Source organism: Megascapheus bottae, chromosome 12 (assembly GCF_031878675.1).
Source record: "Megascapheus bottae isolate mThoBot1 chromosome 12, mThoBot2.hap1, whole genome shotgun sequence".
In the NCBI taxonomy this organism is placed as follows: Eukaryota; Metazoa; Chordata; class Mammalia; order Rodentia; family Geomyidae; genus Megascapheus; species Megascapheus bottae.
In genome coordinates, this window is record NC_143520.1 from 42,895,468 (window position 1) to 42,912,295 (window position 16,828).

At 36.6% G+C, this 16,828-nt stretch overlaps 1 protein-coding gene across 3 annotated transcripts in view; it reads left to right on the top strand.

The window, feature by feature from the left end:
- Nckap5 (NCK associated protein 5) overlaps positions 1-16,828 on the top strand; it is an 864,637-nt gene that overhangs the window by 588,287 nt on the left and 259,522 nt on the right. The gene's annotated exons all lie outside the window — the stretch shown is intronic.

Here is a 16,828-nt window from a genome sequence, read left to right on the forward strand (position 1 = left end):
AAGCAACATGTACAAGTACAGAATGAAATGGGTCTAGAAGTCATGGCTAACTCCTGGGCCTGCTGAACTCTGAGCTAGGGTCCTTTACAGTTAGACTTTTGTCTAGGAGATGAATGAGATGGCCATGAGTAGAAATACGAGGGACAAGATCATTTCCCTTTTTTAGTAGTTCTGTCAAAACCCTTAGACCCCAAAGAGGATTCTAATTCATTTGGCTTTTGCTGGGAGCTCCTCTCTTGGCCTGTGTAGATGAAGCTTACAATATGTTAGTTATTCAAATGTGAGAGCTGCTTGGATGTCACTCAAAGAGATTTGTTACTACTTATTGTCTTTTTAAATTTTTCCTTTATTTATGTTTCTGCAGTGTATCTTCTTTCTTTTGGTCTACCCTCTCGTTCTCACCATACCCTAATCTTCATCCTCTCTGTTTTTCACTGTTTTTGGCATTTGTAGGCCTGGGTTCCTGCTGAATACTATAATTACAGAGTTCCCTAGAACATTCTCTCTACCCTTGAAATATACTGTAGGAATAAAGACAAGAATAGACTCATTAAACTAATAAAAATAATGTATATTTTAAAAAGATACATGCAAAGCTATATGACACCAGATGGAAGTAGGCAAATGAATTCTTTGTGAAGAGATCAAGGATATTAAAAAGGTGGCATTTAAGTTCAAATTGAGTCCTTGAAACCTCATGCTGTTTTTCTAGGAACATGAGAGAAGGCTAAGGGAATATTTCCATAAAAACAGAGAAACTTGATGAATAACTATGGGTGGTAGATAGGGAGATAAGAACAATAATCTTTGCCTGTCCTGCATATGTAAGTGCACAGAGCTGCTGATCATCTAGCACATATATATTGCAGTTACGTTCAGTTAAAACTCATGGAGTTGTCTAATAAAGCCTCTAATCTAGGTAAAGATTTCTTTAATTATCATCCTCTGTTTTACTGAGTTTGTGTATATGCCCTCATAACCCCTCATTGCACTTAAGTTCATTTTAGAGTATAAAAATCACATACAAAGAAACATGTCAACTGTTGGTATAAACACTCTTGTGCTGTGGAAATCATATTTATGGCTTTAATTATAAGGCCTCACTCACTTTGAAAGGCACTTCTTTGACAGGTAGAAAACTATATGCATTCTATACAATGAAGCTATACCAATTATCACCAGCCTTTAATCTGCCTTTATTTTCTTTTTGCCAGTCTCTCACTATTGATGCCAGGGAGCTGAACTTGTCTGCAATTTAGGTTTTTCAATAACAGAAACGTCTTCCTACCTTAGTTCTTGCTAGCATCTCCACTGCTGTTTTACAGCAGCCCTTTGGCCTTCTAACTCCCGGAAGCTTGTTCAATGAAGACATAACCTTTTATCAGTTATGACCGACTGCTGAGGGAAGGAAAAATCTTCTCAATATGAGGCAAGTGAAGGTGTGAGGTGATCTATGGTTGTATTGCATTGTTGAAGCCAAATCTGGGGAAAACTTACAATAAATACCTCAGCTATTAGAAGAAAAGCCAATATGTCAGGAAGTAATCTGCATAAATATGTTTCTTTGCCAAGCTCAGATTTGTACCTGTGCTTGTAAGAAAACCACAGATCTTAGAGAAGTCCAATGCATCGAGGCTTAATCTCTGTAAATATTCTGAGTTATCAAAGAAGAAAAATGAACCACAAGGCCAGCATTAATTGTGCTTAGAGATAATTAGAACAAAGTGCTGTTAATTGCGTGTTGGTTTAATGTGATGTAACTGTGGCCTTGCTTTTCCCTTCATGGAGGTTATAAATTTTGATGTCAGGAACTGAAAGCTAACTGGCTTGATTAATCCAATGGCCTTAGTTTGCTTAGTTACATCCAATTAGGCATTTCAATCCTTACTATATAAGGTTTGATGAAGCCGAGTATATCATGAATAGAATTGAAAAACAAAACCCTAAATCTTGGTTCCTTATCTAGTCCGGTGTGTGAATTATCTTAAAAACAATGCTTCTAAGCAGCTTACCTAAGTGTCATGAATAAAAGTTACAGGAGCTAGACTTCAAACAGCGATACGACTGATGAGCACTTCAGATGCAAAACCACGATGTCCTATTAACTGTCACAGTTTACCCAGATGAAATGTTACATAGCTTTGGGAAAATACATAGGGAATCCAGAATTGAATTCAGAAAGATGATCTTGACAGGTAGAAAACTATATGCATTCTATACAATGAAGTTGTATGAATCATTTCCAGCCTTTAATCTGCCCTCATTCTCATTTTCTTTTTGCCAGTCTCTCACTGTTGATGCCAGGGAGCTGAACTTGTCTGCAATCTAGGTTTTTCAATAACAGAAAAGTCTTCCTACCTTGGCTTTTACTAGCATCTCCACTGCTACATTAGTAATATAATTGTCCTTAAAATTAGGCAATTCTATAGAAATCTATGGAGTCTGGGCTCCCATGGCAGCCTATTGGAGGGCTATCCAATTCATTAGCATTCACAGCAACCTTAGTGCCTCACTAATTAGAGAGCAGGGAAATAGATAGCTTTACTTTCTAACCAATGCAGTAAGACTGAAGTATTATAGTGGACCAAGGATTTTAAGATTCTGGTGTGGGAGGAGAGATTATAAACATAAGCTGTCGTGGTGTTTGAATCTCTATAATATTTGTTCTGGTAATTACTTCTATTTCAGGACTATCTAAAATATACATATTAGCTTTATTTGTGAGCAAAACTTTCAAAAGCGAATGTCCCTGACATATTGAGTTGCATTTTATTTTTTGAAGAGGAGCCGGATCCCGGCAGTCATAGTTCACACAAAGGTGTCGTTCAGAGCTCAATGATCATGGGGACTAAATACACAGTGGAGAAGGCTGTTCAAGAAAGCAGGTTCCAGGGTGCTGTGAGAAAAGACACATCTTATAATCGGTACATTATGTTTGTTTTGAAAGGACAGTATCTCAGCCAAGTAATGGAAAGAAATACTTTTCAGAAAAGAGCAGAGAATACAAGCAGCTTGGAAATTCATGGTCTTTTCCCTCAAGAGAGAACTTTTCCCCCACTTTTTGTCTTATTTGTAGTCATATCTACAAGACATTTTTGAGAAACATGAGAAATACCTCTTCCTGTGACATCATTGTTTTTTTGTTTGTTTGTTTGATTTTTCAAAAGTTCTGTTTTAGGTACCCAAGGGCAAACAAATCAAATTGGTTTTGGTAATCTCATAAAATACTTAGATGATCATGAATTCATTTAGAGGAAACTGCCTTCCCTGCAGTGTACTAACTAGTGAGAAGTCATGTTGTAGGTAATTCCAGATTAAAATGAGAAACAACCATAGGCATACAGCATGTGATATGCTGAGGTTTCTAAGTCTGGTGGATAAATAGAGTTGTGTGTTTGTTTTTTTTAGAAATTCACTTAACCAAAATTTCCCTATAGTCAATCTTGTTTTATGAGGAAGACATACAAGAAAACAAACAATTTGCTTGCATCCCCAAAAGCAGTACATAGTATTTTCTGAGGTGAATAAAGATTGTTGATAACAAATTCCATTTAAAGCCTTACCCTAATATTAGTTTCTTTTTTCATATATTTTATTGTAATTAATAGAAGGGTTACATTATATTGACAAGATAGAAGGTACATTACTTCACATACATTGATACCCTTTCTCATATTTTGGTCCCCATTCCCCCCTCCCCATCTTGTTTTCCTCCCTTCCCTATCCGACTTCAAATAGTTTCTTAAAACTGATCTTAAGGGACTCCTTGCAAGGGTGAAAGAGCATCATGGATTATCATAGCAGATGTAATAGTCTTATATTGAATATAAGAATGATATAAAAAACTTTTGATGCCATCTGAAAATATACTTGGTAAATTTAGCAGTATCCATTTTTGAAGAAAAATAATAAATGATGCTTATTTGATGATCTTATGTGGCTCTCAAATTAGCTTATTCATGTCATAAAACTGGAAATTTGCAAAGTATTTTTAGTAAAGTATTTTTAGTAAAGTATGAATAAATATGTGGTAAGCAAGGTTTTCCCTGTTCAGAAATGTTTGTCAGTAAATGAAAGGACCTCCAGGATATAGAAACAAGAACCATATAATGTGTGATTGATGTTCTTAATGTACTGTGTTATTTCTCATCTCTTTTGATGTTCCTTGGTTTTCTCATATTGTTACAGTATGTTACCTTGTTATCTGATATATCGCATATATGTTTATTTGTTTATTTGAAATAGGATAGGGAAGGGGGAAAACAAGATGAGAGGAGGGGGGTTTGGGAATAGAAATGGGAATTAAAAACATGAGAAGGGGTAGCAATGTTTGTGAAGTAATATGCTTTCTATCTGGAGAATATAATGTAACCCTTCTATTAATTACAATAGAAAATATATTTAAAAAAGTAAATGTTTGCCAGTTGCAAAATGGTCATCTTTAAAGAGAAAAGGAGGAGAAAGGGATGAGAGGAGGAGGAAGAGGAATAGGAGTAGTTGTTGTCTTTCTCTCCTACACTTTAGTATCCTCCCACTCTACCCCTTCCCTTACACCCTCCTCATCACCAGACACACAGAATCAGACTTATTTGGCAGTCCTCTGAATGAGTAACACAGTATGCTTGAGGACCATGCTTTCAAATTTAGGTTTATTATTATTTGGGTTGAATGAGGCCTACAGATCAGACAGTGGCTGTCATTGAAGAGGTGACTTCTAGACTCCTGGATTCCAAGGGGAGAGGACAATACAATGAAGAAAATGTGGGCAAGAGCCTTTAATGTAGTGTCTATGAGAAAAAGCAGATGAAGCAGGAGTAATTTCACCATAGGGTTTGTTGCTGGTTATGGGGTATGTGCTCTTGGGTTGTCTAATCAGGTGGATAGTGGCTTTTTATGTAGGAGCCCAATAGTGAGGGGATGGAGACAAGGGTTCTATACATTGCTTGATTTATACTTGAGAAGTACACTCATGAGTTCAAATCACTATTTCTGGGAATTGGCTGAACATGGATGAGGGATCAGCAGGAGTACAAGATTCCTGGACTGACAAACCTTCAGAACATAGAAAATATAAATTGTACCTAATATGTGTTTTGAGACCTAAGTGACATGTTGTTTATGGCCTCCAGACTCTTTTGCACAATTAGCCCTCAAATCTATTTACTATTGCTCAACTAGTGTGCATGGTAGGGAGGAAGACTTGAGTCTTGCATGTTACTTTTTGACTGATTTTTCTGCATCTTTGTTGATTCTGAATTGGGATATCAAAATCAAGTCTGGCAAACCATTTGAATTTTCTGTTCTTTCAATAATGATGAATCAGCTGATCACTGGATATTAACCTTTTGACATTTCACTCCTAGATTTGGTTTGTGTTTGCCCAGACTTAGTTTATTTGCTATCCATCTGCCTAAGTGAAGGTAGCAGATAATACTTTTATATCTGGACCTGCAGTCAGTTCAGAAATGAGGTTATAGCCTATCACTTTGTTCCTGTATTCCTCACTGTCTAGGAGGATGAGTTCTGATCTTGATTTAAAGCCAGTCAGAGCAGACAAGGGTAAGGAACTTTACTGGAGGCATGGCTCAAGTGTCAGCCAATAGTCACAAAACAGAGTGAGAGGGCCAGGAGTTTGGTCTAGTGGTAGAGTGCTTGTCTAGCATGCACAAAGACCGGGGTTCGATTCCTTGGTACCACATGCATAGAAAAAAAGCTGGAAGTGGTGCTGAGGCTCAAGTGGTAGAGCTCTAGCCTTGAGAAAGTCCAAGGACAGGCTCAGGCCCTGAGCTCAAGCCCAGAACTGGCAAAAAAAACACCCTGAGTTCAAATCCCAGTGGGGTTTCTAAGAGTTTTGGTTTTGGATGGCTACGATTTCCGTGGATACTAGGGTCTTACATATTTCATATTTAATGAATGGATGAGGAGTGATTCTGTTCCTCAAAAGCAGCCTTTCCCTGAAGGCTGTCTGAAGAGAATCTTACCATTTGCCACTCCACCTCCTCAGCTCACATTTGAGTCCCCAAATCTTTGCCCAGAACAGTGGATTTATGTTTCACTAACTGCTTCTCCATCAGGCTGTCAAGGTCCTTTGTTCTTCTGCTTCCCTGTGAATGCCCCTGGCCTCTCCGGGGACTGCACTACAGGGAGTTCTTAAAGCAATTCTACTGCTTTCTCAGCAGGCAGCAGTCCTTTTTAGCTTCTCTCTGCAGCTGTTTGGGCACCTGCTGCCAGCTGCTGTCTACACATAACCAGCTAAAATCAGCTGCCTACCTGCGGATTCTAAACTTGTCTCTGAGCCCAGCTACTCACAAAGGGTATCACTTTTGTTATATGCCAATTGCCCCCTTGAATAAGAAAGCACACAAAGAACACATGTAGACAGAAACCAGCAAATAAAGGGAAATTATAAAGCTGATTTAAAAAAAAGTAACTATATCATCATTGTGGTCTATCTTATCTGAGTCAGCCCAGAAGCATTTTTTCTCAGTTGCTCCCTCCTTTTGATTCCTTTGAACTTCCACTTGGAAGTCATCTAGAAGGATGGTTGGTTCAGAGAAAACTTAAAGAGTCCTTTACCTATCTTGAGAAAGAGTGATTGAGCTATTCCTAGTGAGTTTCTTTATCTCAGTTTGAGAACTAATTTGTAGCTGAAATTATATCATAATCTTTCCTGAAGAATAAGAAACAATTGTCAGAAAAGTCTCCGATATCTGCTGAGCATTTTAGGACAGGTGACAATGGCGTGGGGTGAGTGACTGATCTATAGTAAAATATCCTGAGTGGAATTTGGTGAGTTCCTCTTTTCCTTTATCTGGGAGATAGGTTCCTAAAGAAAGCAAGTGTCTCATTATTCCTGGAGACATAAGCTCCAGGAGGGCAAGGACAGAGTTACAAGTTCACCTTCAATGTGATTCCAGCATTTGCTTAAATTTGCCAGGTTGTAAATACCAACCATGAATACAAAGATTTAAACCATGGGGCCCTGCTGAAGTGATGACAAGCCAAGATAATAGTCAAAGAACTCATCTATTTTCCATTCTTCAGGTGCAGGGAATTCTGCATTATCTGCTGTGGGGATCATTTTATTTTAAAATTATACTTTATTATTAATACTGATAAACTAAGAAATGACAAAGCCCAGGGTAGACTCACCTTTTTTTCCATTATTTCTACTTTTCATTTACTATCAGTACATAAATTAGCATATCTTATATTTAAATCAGCATCCCTCTTCAGCTCAATTTAATAACTTTTAGTTAGAGTTGACTATCTATAGAATTCATTAAAAGTTTTTAAGCAACCAAATTAACTCAAAAATTCTAATAGTAATAACCTGCAAGTTAATAACCCTTGTAGTTTTTGCTTTGCTTCATTTTTTTGGTTTATAATTCACAGTATATTTTACTTTTTTTTAAAGACAAACACCTGTATTTCAATTCATATTGAGCATGAGATAATAAGAAAACTACTTAAAGCAATGCCAGTCCTCTTAAGGAAAGGAACATATTCCTTTGAGACGATTTCCTTTTCTACTTATGTATATAGAAATTGCCATTTATTTTTCTTCATTTTGAGTTAAGCATATTTGTTACTCTCACTTTTCAGAGCTAAGTCTTATGGCAATAGGCTTTCATATATGAACTTCTGAAAGTTGTAAAACATTAAGATGACCTCCTAGTTCTCTTCCTTGTGATGTTTTCATTTGGTCATCAGCTTTTCAGCAGAGAAACTAGCAAGTGCAAGTGAGCCTCAACACCCTTGCAAAGATCAGTGTTTTTTGTTTTTCTTTTAAGGAAAATATCCCCGAATTCCAAGGCGCAGCCCCATCATTATTTGTGACACATTGAATGAAATCCAGAACTCACCTTGCAGAGGGCTCTGGTTATAGTATCCAGTGCCTCTTTTCTGATTGCCTAAATCTGCTTCTTCTTTTCCAGAGGCTAGCCTGTTTCCTAGAGAACTTTGTCCCCAGCTCCTTTTGCAGAGGATAGCTTGCAGACTGATCACCTACAACCTATCCAGATGTCAGTTTCCTCCTTGCTGACTTGCTAACTCTCCCAGTTAACTCATATCCTGTACTTTTACTTCTCTCCTGTATTAAAATGCAAAATCTCCTGGGATAAATACCATAACTGTATGAATTTCCTGACAAAGGCAAGCGAAATTTGCCTATATTAACCAGTGAAGTAAATAACACTGACTCTCTTTGGTTCTCCAGTGCTTTTTCACCTTCTTTGAAATTTCCTCCCTTTGAAATTTGCCACATTTTTGATATTCCTTTGAAATTTTTGATTTCATCTATGAAGGAAGAAAAAGAATGCATTCATGAATGGATTGAATAAACATTTTTAAATGCCTCAGATATAGCATACTGAGAGACATATCTTTTCCTTCTTAAGCTGAATAGCAAAGCCTGAAGAGGTTTCACTGGGATTGTAAAATTGGACATTTCTTTTCCCTCAGTTTGTGGGGAAAGTGACCTGTGAAAACTTCGACTATGGAGCATATGATGTCGTATGTGTGATGTCAATTGTGTGTGTGTGTGTGTTTAAATTATATCTTTTAAAATCTGTAAATATTGGTAAAAAAAAGGAATTGCCATTTATAAAAGTTTATTAATGCAATGCATCTTGACTGATGTCCTGTTGCACTGGACATTAATGTGGTAGGATATCACTTCCACTGTTCATTAAACTTCCTGGTGCTTCTGTCTAGCTGTTCTTTCTTCTTTCTCCTTTTTAAAATTTTCCCTCTAAATAGTTGTACAAAGGAGTTGTCACTCCACAAAGCAGTACCTGAATACAATGTCACCTCTTTCATCATTATCCCTCATTCCTCCCAACCCCACCATGTCCCTCAAGTTTTATGTTCTTTTTTTTTAATTATCTTAAGTAGGTGTACAGAGAACTTGCCATTTACAAAGCAGTTACAAATACAATGCATCTTGATCAGTTTTCTTCTAGTTATACACTGTGCATTAAATTTTATGTTCTATCTTCTTTCTAAGTTACGGAATAGAAAGATCCTCACAATCACAATGCTTCCATCCATCTCCCTTAGCCCCCATTCCATCCCTTCCCTGGGCATCATAGCCAAATCACACCACCCAGTATATCCCATGGGAAGGTGAGACCATGAAACTACTGATTTGTTATCTTCAGAAAAGCTGATAAAGATACTATCTTGTCCGAGAGTTTCTCCACCAGTACAAGTTTTGCCTTGGAGAGGATCTGAGACAACCCAGCCAGCTGAGAGTCAGCCCTACTGGCACTCTCCCACTTGTCCAGAGTTCATTCTTCTGTTATAGCACCCAGAGTACAAGGCCTTCCACACTGAACTCATGGTGAATAACCTGCAATTCAGCTTCTGCAATCAGAGTGCTCTCTCTGATCCCTGAACTCACTTGTCCTGACCTTTCTTAGCTCACAGTCCCACCTTCTTCCTTGGTTCAGCCTTTGTCTTTGTACACATGTAGCTCTGCCTGCTGTAAATGGGGTCCTCCTAGGACAAAGCATAGAATCTTCAGCTTTTCCTCATTGGAATTGAATGTTACGATCACTTTAATACAATATCTTCCCTCAGTGGGATATTTCCATCAATAGTAAACTTCCTCCTTAAGCTGAGCTCCTGAAAGGAGCTCATAGCAAAATGCCAAAGAAAATTCAAAGTCCTGCAAAAACCTTGACTTCAGATCCAGGCACTTAAAAGCCAAATTGTACTATCTGGCTAGGTAAGTTACCCAAGCTTTCCAACATATAGTTGCTGCATTTAAATGAAGATAGCAATAAATCCAGAACAGGCTTGTCTGGGGACTATAATGAGGATACAATTTTTATAAGTCCTTAGCACAGAAGTTAGCCATAGATAAGGACTCAATAAAATGGTAGCTTTAATTTTATTTAGCTGTCATCCAGCTTTGAAAGAAGGACTCTCATTTTTATTTCCTAGAATTACTTCTGTTTCTCTGAAATCTCTTCCAGGAGTTTTCTACCTACAATGCTAGGTCTGGCCCCTGAAGCCACACATATCAATGTAGTGCTTCTTGGTCCCCAGATGACCTTCTGTCATCCAAGGACATCTCTCATATCCTCTCTAAGAGTTTTCTCCTTTGGTTAAATAAACACAGTTTATTTGGTACAACATAATTTCCATTGGATGGCATTATTCAAATCCCAGTACCATCTAATACTCTCTTGCTTAGCATTGGGCCAAATACAACTCATTGTTACCTGAACAAAATCTCCATCATTTACAACCTCTGCAAGTGCTGTGTAGCAGGAGACCAACGATGAGAATGTACTTCACTTGTGCTGAGGTAACATACTCAAGTGTGTGACCCCAGGTCCATGGTTAGCATGTTGCTGATCTTGTTTGTTTCCCCCTCACCTTGTTCTTGCACACTTGTGTTTGCCTTAAGTGCAGGGCAGCCTGTTAACTTCAGTGGTGTGGAACCTAGTTGGGTGAATTTGATTGTAAACCATTTCTCCAGGTTCTTTTATAGTCTTTCTAGAGCCTGAGTCTGTTGCCCAGCAACACTCTACCCTATTCTGTGTAATTTGAAGATGTGGGGAAAAGGTGACTCCTTGGGAAGAATGAGAAACTTCAAGAACAGGAGCATTCTTTTTTACAACAGCATGAACTCCTTTAACAACAAAAAATCCCTCTGAGCTCACTTCTCCCCTCTGTCTAGAAAGGACTTGATCATAAGGTCTGTAAAATTCTTCCATCTCTGTGCACATGCGTTATGAGGTCTCTTCACTCCACAGAAATAAACATCTTCTTTGTCAATTGCAATTTTTTAGCATCTCAGTTAATAATGGCATGCTTTTACTTGTTAGATATGCTTTATCATTCAATGAATTAGGTGAATATGGATTATATTCATATTGATAATTGGATGAAAGATTATGTGATTTATGATGAGATTCCTGTCACAATTTAATTTTAGTTGTTAACATATGAGTGACTCTTTCTACATTAATGGATAAAGCCATAAATGGGAAGATTACTGCAAAGGCATGGTACTCACAACTCAGGAAGAGCAGCCAAACAGTATGGTAAAACCTGGCTAATTGTGAAGAAGTTACTAAATTGGTAATATAATGAAAGAATCTTATGTTAAGTTTGTCACTGTATAGTAATTTGATATTAATCTATTTCATTTAATTTTAAAAATTCTTAAATATGGTGCTTTATTACATACATTAATATGTATCTATGATATACAAACCCTTAGCCTAATTTTGATTATGTTCTAAAACTAAGTGCCAGTGATTATAGAGATTCCCTTCTTGAACACTTGTTTCTTAAACACGTCATTTGAAATATGATGTAAAAATCAATGTTAATAAATTCTTTATTAAAAAGTCTTAAACTTTAATGTGGATTTAAGGTCTCAATGGAGTTTTACAGGGCCAAAGTAAATATATTCCTATCCTTACCAAGACTTGCCCAAAGAGGTCTCATCGACAGATAGAGACCACTTTTTTTTTTTTTTTGCTCCAATGAGGTATGGTATGAGTTGTGGTATGTTTGATTACTTTGCTCTGGTGAACTCTGCTAATAAATGCAGCATTAAGTCTGACTTTTGCTTGGTATAGCACAATGCCTGACTGGTCATGTCATCTACTAGAAATTAAGGTTGATTGCTTTCCATAATGAATTATTTTAATCAAGCATTTGCAAGATTACTTTAGCTCTGCTATTTTCCATCCACCTTCAAATCACAACATTATCTGTATGTCCAGAACTCATATATCTGTATGGTGTCTGTCTCTCAGAGAACATAGACTTGTGGTTTAGATCTGATACACCAAGTAAATGTCAACAAGCATGCTGAATTGCAAAACATTCTTTTTATAATCTAAGTGACTCTTCAATTGTGGTCCTTAAACCAGCAGCATCAGCAGTAAAAATATCAAGTCTCTGGCCCCACCTTAAACCCACTAGACCATATACTGAGGAGGTGAAAGATACAGTAATATGTTATTCCTAAAAACCTTCCAGCTGGCTTGGAACCAAGATCTGCCTATGCCTAGTCTCCTAAGTACCTGGATTGACATGTATACATGGCTCTTCCTGGCTAAAATCTCTTTTGCCTGGGCTGGTCTGAAATCAGAGTTCTCCTGATCTGTGCCTCCCAAGGGGCTGCAATTTTAAACATATATTATGGGAAGATTTCCCATAAAAGTTTAGGAACCCAGCACTAATAGTCATGTAGACTGATCACATCTATATCCTGGTATTTCCTGAGCATTGTTTAAGAGTGTCTCAGTCTCTCCCTTTAAGTAATCGTGTACAGTTATGCCTAGCACATTTGTTGCATAGTAAACAATAATGGCCCCTAGGAAGACATGTATAATCAGAACATCTTTCATAGAGATGAAAGATGTCAGTAATGAATCTCAAGTCAGGAGCCAAGAACCTATACATGGCCAGAAAAAACTTTTCCTCCCCTACTATCCTGCACATTCCACTAGGATTTTATGCATGAGTTTTATGAATGAAAGAAGGTTGATCTGTCTACAGAAATGTTGAAGCAGTTGTAGTTTTGACTTTACTAATTTCATTCTTTGTGACAGCATTGGCTCCTTTGCATTACTCTAACATCCTGTTTGTCATCCAAAAGTCTTATTCGGTCTGCATATATTTGTAAATTAATTTTTTATTATTGTATTTTATTGTCAGGATGATATATAGAGGGGTTACAGTTACATTCATCAGGTAGTAGGTATATTATTTCTTGAACATTGTTAACACTTCCCATGTTTTTCTCCCACTTTCCCTTTCCCTAGCCCCTCCCAATCATCTTGTTTTTCCCTTACCCTTCCCTATTTCAAATAAACAAATGTATATACAATATACCAGGTACCAAAGTCAGATACAGCAACAACTTTATTCTGGTATGATCAGAAAAGGTCAGGACTTTACTGCTTTTGTAAATATTACAATCTATTTTGTGATTCTTGTAGTATATACAAGGGAAAGTAACATAAACTGAATGTTTATTCTGCTGCTGTTCAATGAAATACTCTATAAAAGTCTGTTAAGTCTACATGGTTCATGGTATAGATTAACTCGTGTTTCTTTGTTGATTTTTGTCTAGACAATCATCCATCTGTGAAAGTAGAGTATCGATTCTCTCACTATTAGTGTATTGGAGCCTATCTCTCTGTTTATGTCAAATAGTACTTATTTTATGAAATTGAGTTCTCTGACAGGTACATACAGATTTTCCATCATTATGTGGAATCGATCCCTTCATCATCATACAGTAGCCTTTTTAAATTTTTTTCTCACAATTTTTGTCATGAAGTCCATTTCATCAGATTTTATAATGGTTAATCCTGCTTATTTAGATTATTTGCTGAGAATGTAATTTTTCATCATTTTGGTTTTAGTTTGTTGGTATCTATATTGATGAAATGAGTTTCTTGGAGACAATAAATTGTGGCATCTTTGAAAACATATTCCACTCAGCTAGTGTGTGTCATTTAATTAGGGAATTTAGTCTGTTTATATTCTACTTTATTGTTGATAGTCAAAGACTTATTCCTGTCATTTTCACTTTATTTTCTAAGTTTTCAATGTTCTGTTATTCTTTTTTTCATGTATTTTTTGCAATTTAATGATTTACTGTACTGGTAGGTTTGATTATTCCTGTCTTTTGAGTCTGCTCTTGTTGTGAGATTTATATGCTACCACAATACTAGTTACCTTTTATTCACTATGGATTTAGAATTTCCTTCAGACTACTGTTATGGTCATGAATTCCTTCGAATTTGGAGAATTATTGGTCTTTATTTTTTCTACGTTTCTAAAGGATAGCCTTTGTAGATATCATATTCTTATTTAGCAGTGAATTCCTTTGAGAACTTGGAATATGTCTGTTTTTCCATTACATGAGGTTATTACTATTTCTGCAGAGAAATATGTTGTTCTAATGATGAGTAGTGCTTTTTCTTACAGATTTTAAATTTCCCTATTTTGTTTTTTGTGAGTTTGACTAAAATATGTCATGATGAAGATCTTTGGTATGTTCAGATAATATAAGCCTTTTGTACCAGGATGCCCATGTTCATTGTCTTCTCTTATTTCATTGAATTAGTTTTTTTATGGCATTCATGCTTTCTTCCTTTGTCTTCATCAAATATTTAGAAAATGTATAATATCGGGAAGAAGAAATAGAAGAAATATGAGCTCAAGGTCAACCTGGACCACATATCAGAAGAAATATGAATTTTTTTTATTTAATGGTTTCCTGAAAAGTCTGTAGGCAGACTTTGAAGTGAAGGGACCCAGAACACTTCGTTGATCATGCTCACACTTAGCCTTGACAGCACAATCACACACAGTATTCTAGCAAGGAGACAGCAAGAAGTAAGCAGAGGAAGTGGCAACAGGAATCACAGTGCGCCTCTCCAGTGCTTCAACAGCACTGCAACCAGTGACAAGATGGTGTCCTAGTTTGTCTCAGCCTTTCCAGTAGCAACACACTTCTGGAGCAGCCGTAGCAGCTGGGACCAAGTCTTCTTTTCCCTTCAGTTGCAGTGTGGAAATGCAGATACATCCAGAAAAGTTCTTCTTAGTATTCTTCATGACTGAGTGGACAGTGTAGCTGCAGACAGTATTGTACTCACAGGCTTGCTTAAGACTCCCTCAGCATCCCTTTTGTTGCCTTAGCTCAATTGTCAACATCTCAAACACCACATTTTCTTCTTCCTCTTCTCTTTCTCTCTAGAAAATGCTTATTTCAGATACTTCATAATACTAATCAGCCACAAAGCTGAAGTCTGCTCAGATGTGTGCTACACCAGCTGTCTAGTAAAGTTTCTTAGTGGTCCTTGCATCCTTTCAGGGGGAAAAGTTCTGTCCCTGTACTTCAGTTATCTTGACTCAATAACAAGACAGACCACTCAATATTTGTTGTCCTTTGTGTCACCAAATTCTTGTATCGATACTAACATATATGTCTTAGAATGTGAATGGAAAAAAAGAAGGCAATCTAGAGTATTAGGTTTAAGGAAGAGATGATTCTTTGAGGAGGATATGTAAAACTAAAATGTGCAAATTTTTTCTTTCCAATAATAAGTGCTAACCAACAATGTATCATTATTTAGTTCTCTTTTTCTTATAACCAAAGCCAATCTTTTTCTTCTCAAAGGAGAAAAGTTGCTAAAATTAAGATTCTTTATTGAACTTTTAATACTTAAATTAATATTTATATGCAATTATATAAACTTCTTAAGAAAAACATATATTTATATGTATATAATCATATATACATATATATTGGAACTGCTTTAAAAATTAAAACATTGCATATTGACTGAATTTCTCAGTCATATACTGAAGAATATTTTACAGTCTGTGGCATTCCATGACTCCTTCAATGACTCTATCATTTTTTCAGAAGTCACTATTTTACTTTTCTTTTTCTTTCTTTAAATTTTCTTTTCCATTGAATCTTCTGCTTGAGATTAATATTTTAAATTTTCAATGAGCTAGGCAATGTTGAATATGAATTACTGTGTATTAAAACAGTCTCATAAAACAGAAAAGTTGTATGGTAGTTGCAGTGTGTTACCTGAAGAAATAAGCCAATAATGTGAAGTTAAGAACAAAAGGCAATTTTTGTATCAAAATGTCTGTTCTTTTCTTTACATGAACATAATACAACATAAATATATTAAATACAACCAATTTCATTGTATCACTAGCATATACAGTATTCCATGTCCATTCTTAGATCCCTTCACACACACACCAAATAGGCAGCACCTGTGTCTCATGATGGATTGACTGCCTTCACATTTGTGCATTTCCTCGGGGGAAGCTGTCTACAAGTGACTGACAAGGAGGAGGACCAATAGCCTTCATGCCTGAGGAGATGATCCCAAGTTATCTCCAGTGGGAGTGTACATCATATTCCACCTGTTTAGGCCTCTTCCCATCATCACTTTCTACTTCACGACTTACCTACTCTTTCCCCTGACAACACCTAATGAAACATCCTCTCACAAATCATCTTATTATGTACTTGTATGGAAAGGGATCCAGTAAAGCAAATGTCTTTTAATTTGTCGATTGGATGCATGTATATTTCAGAGAAAAAAATGAAAACTATGACAAGGTGGAAGAAAAAATAGTGCAAGTCCCACTTCTCAAAAGTAATGACCACAAATACATGGGCGTTTATCATGTCCCATATTTATATAGTCAGATTTTCAAAACAAGAATCCCACTAGAACAGGGGGTGGTTTTGGCTATTTTTATTCTTTACCACCAACAAATCTCTCAGTGGTAGAGAAAGATGATATTAAAATGAGCATGTGAGCTACCACTTGGATACTTTCAGAAACTGAAAGGACTTTTTAAATTTGGATATGTCTGTCATGAAAATAGTATCAATCAGAGGAGTTACACTTAGGAAACAATAATAACCCACTAGATAGTCATTTTATACTGATTTAGTTAAATGTACCGGAACATATCTAGCCATTCATTCCCCTGTTATTTTAGATTTACTTTGTTTCCATTACTGTCATTTAAATAAATTATGTAGAACCTATTCCAAAAATAATTTCAGGTAGTTTAACTCACGCCTCTAGCTGAGTCCATGATAAATGGTGTTGGCTTTTGTCAAGTGTCCCATGACTGGACAATCCCTATCCTGTGATTTACTTTCTGTCCTCTTATGCAGTTTCACAGCATATCCATGCATTGTCTACCATTCTTTGCCATCTTCACTGCCACAGTGCAAACAAAGGCATTCTTCATCTCTCGCCCAGGTGATCACAGCCTCTCACACCTCGTTTCCACTCCTCTA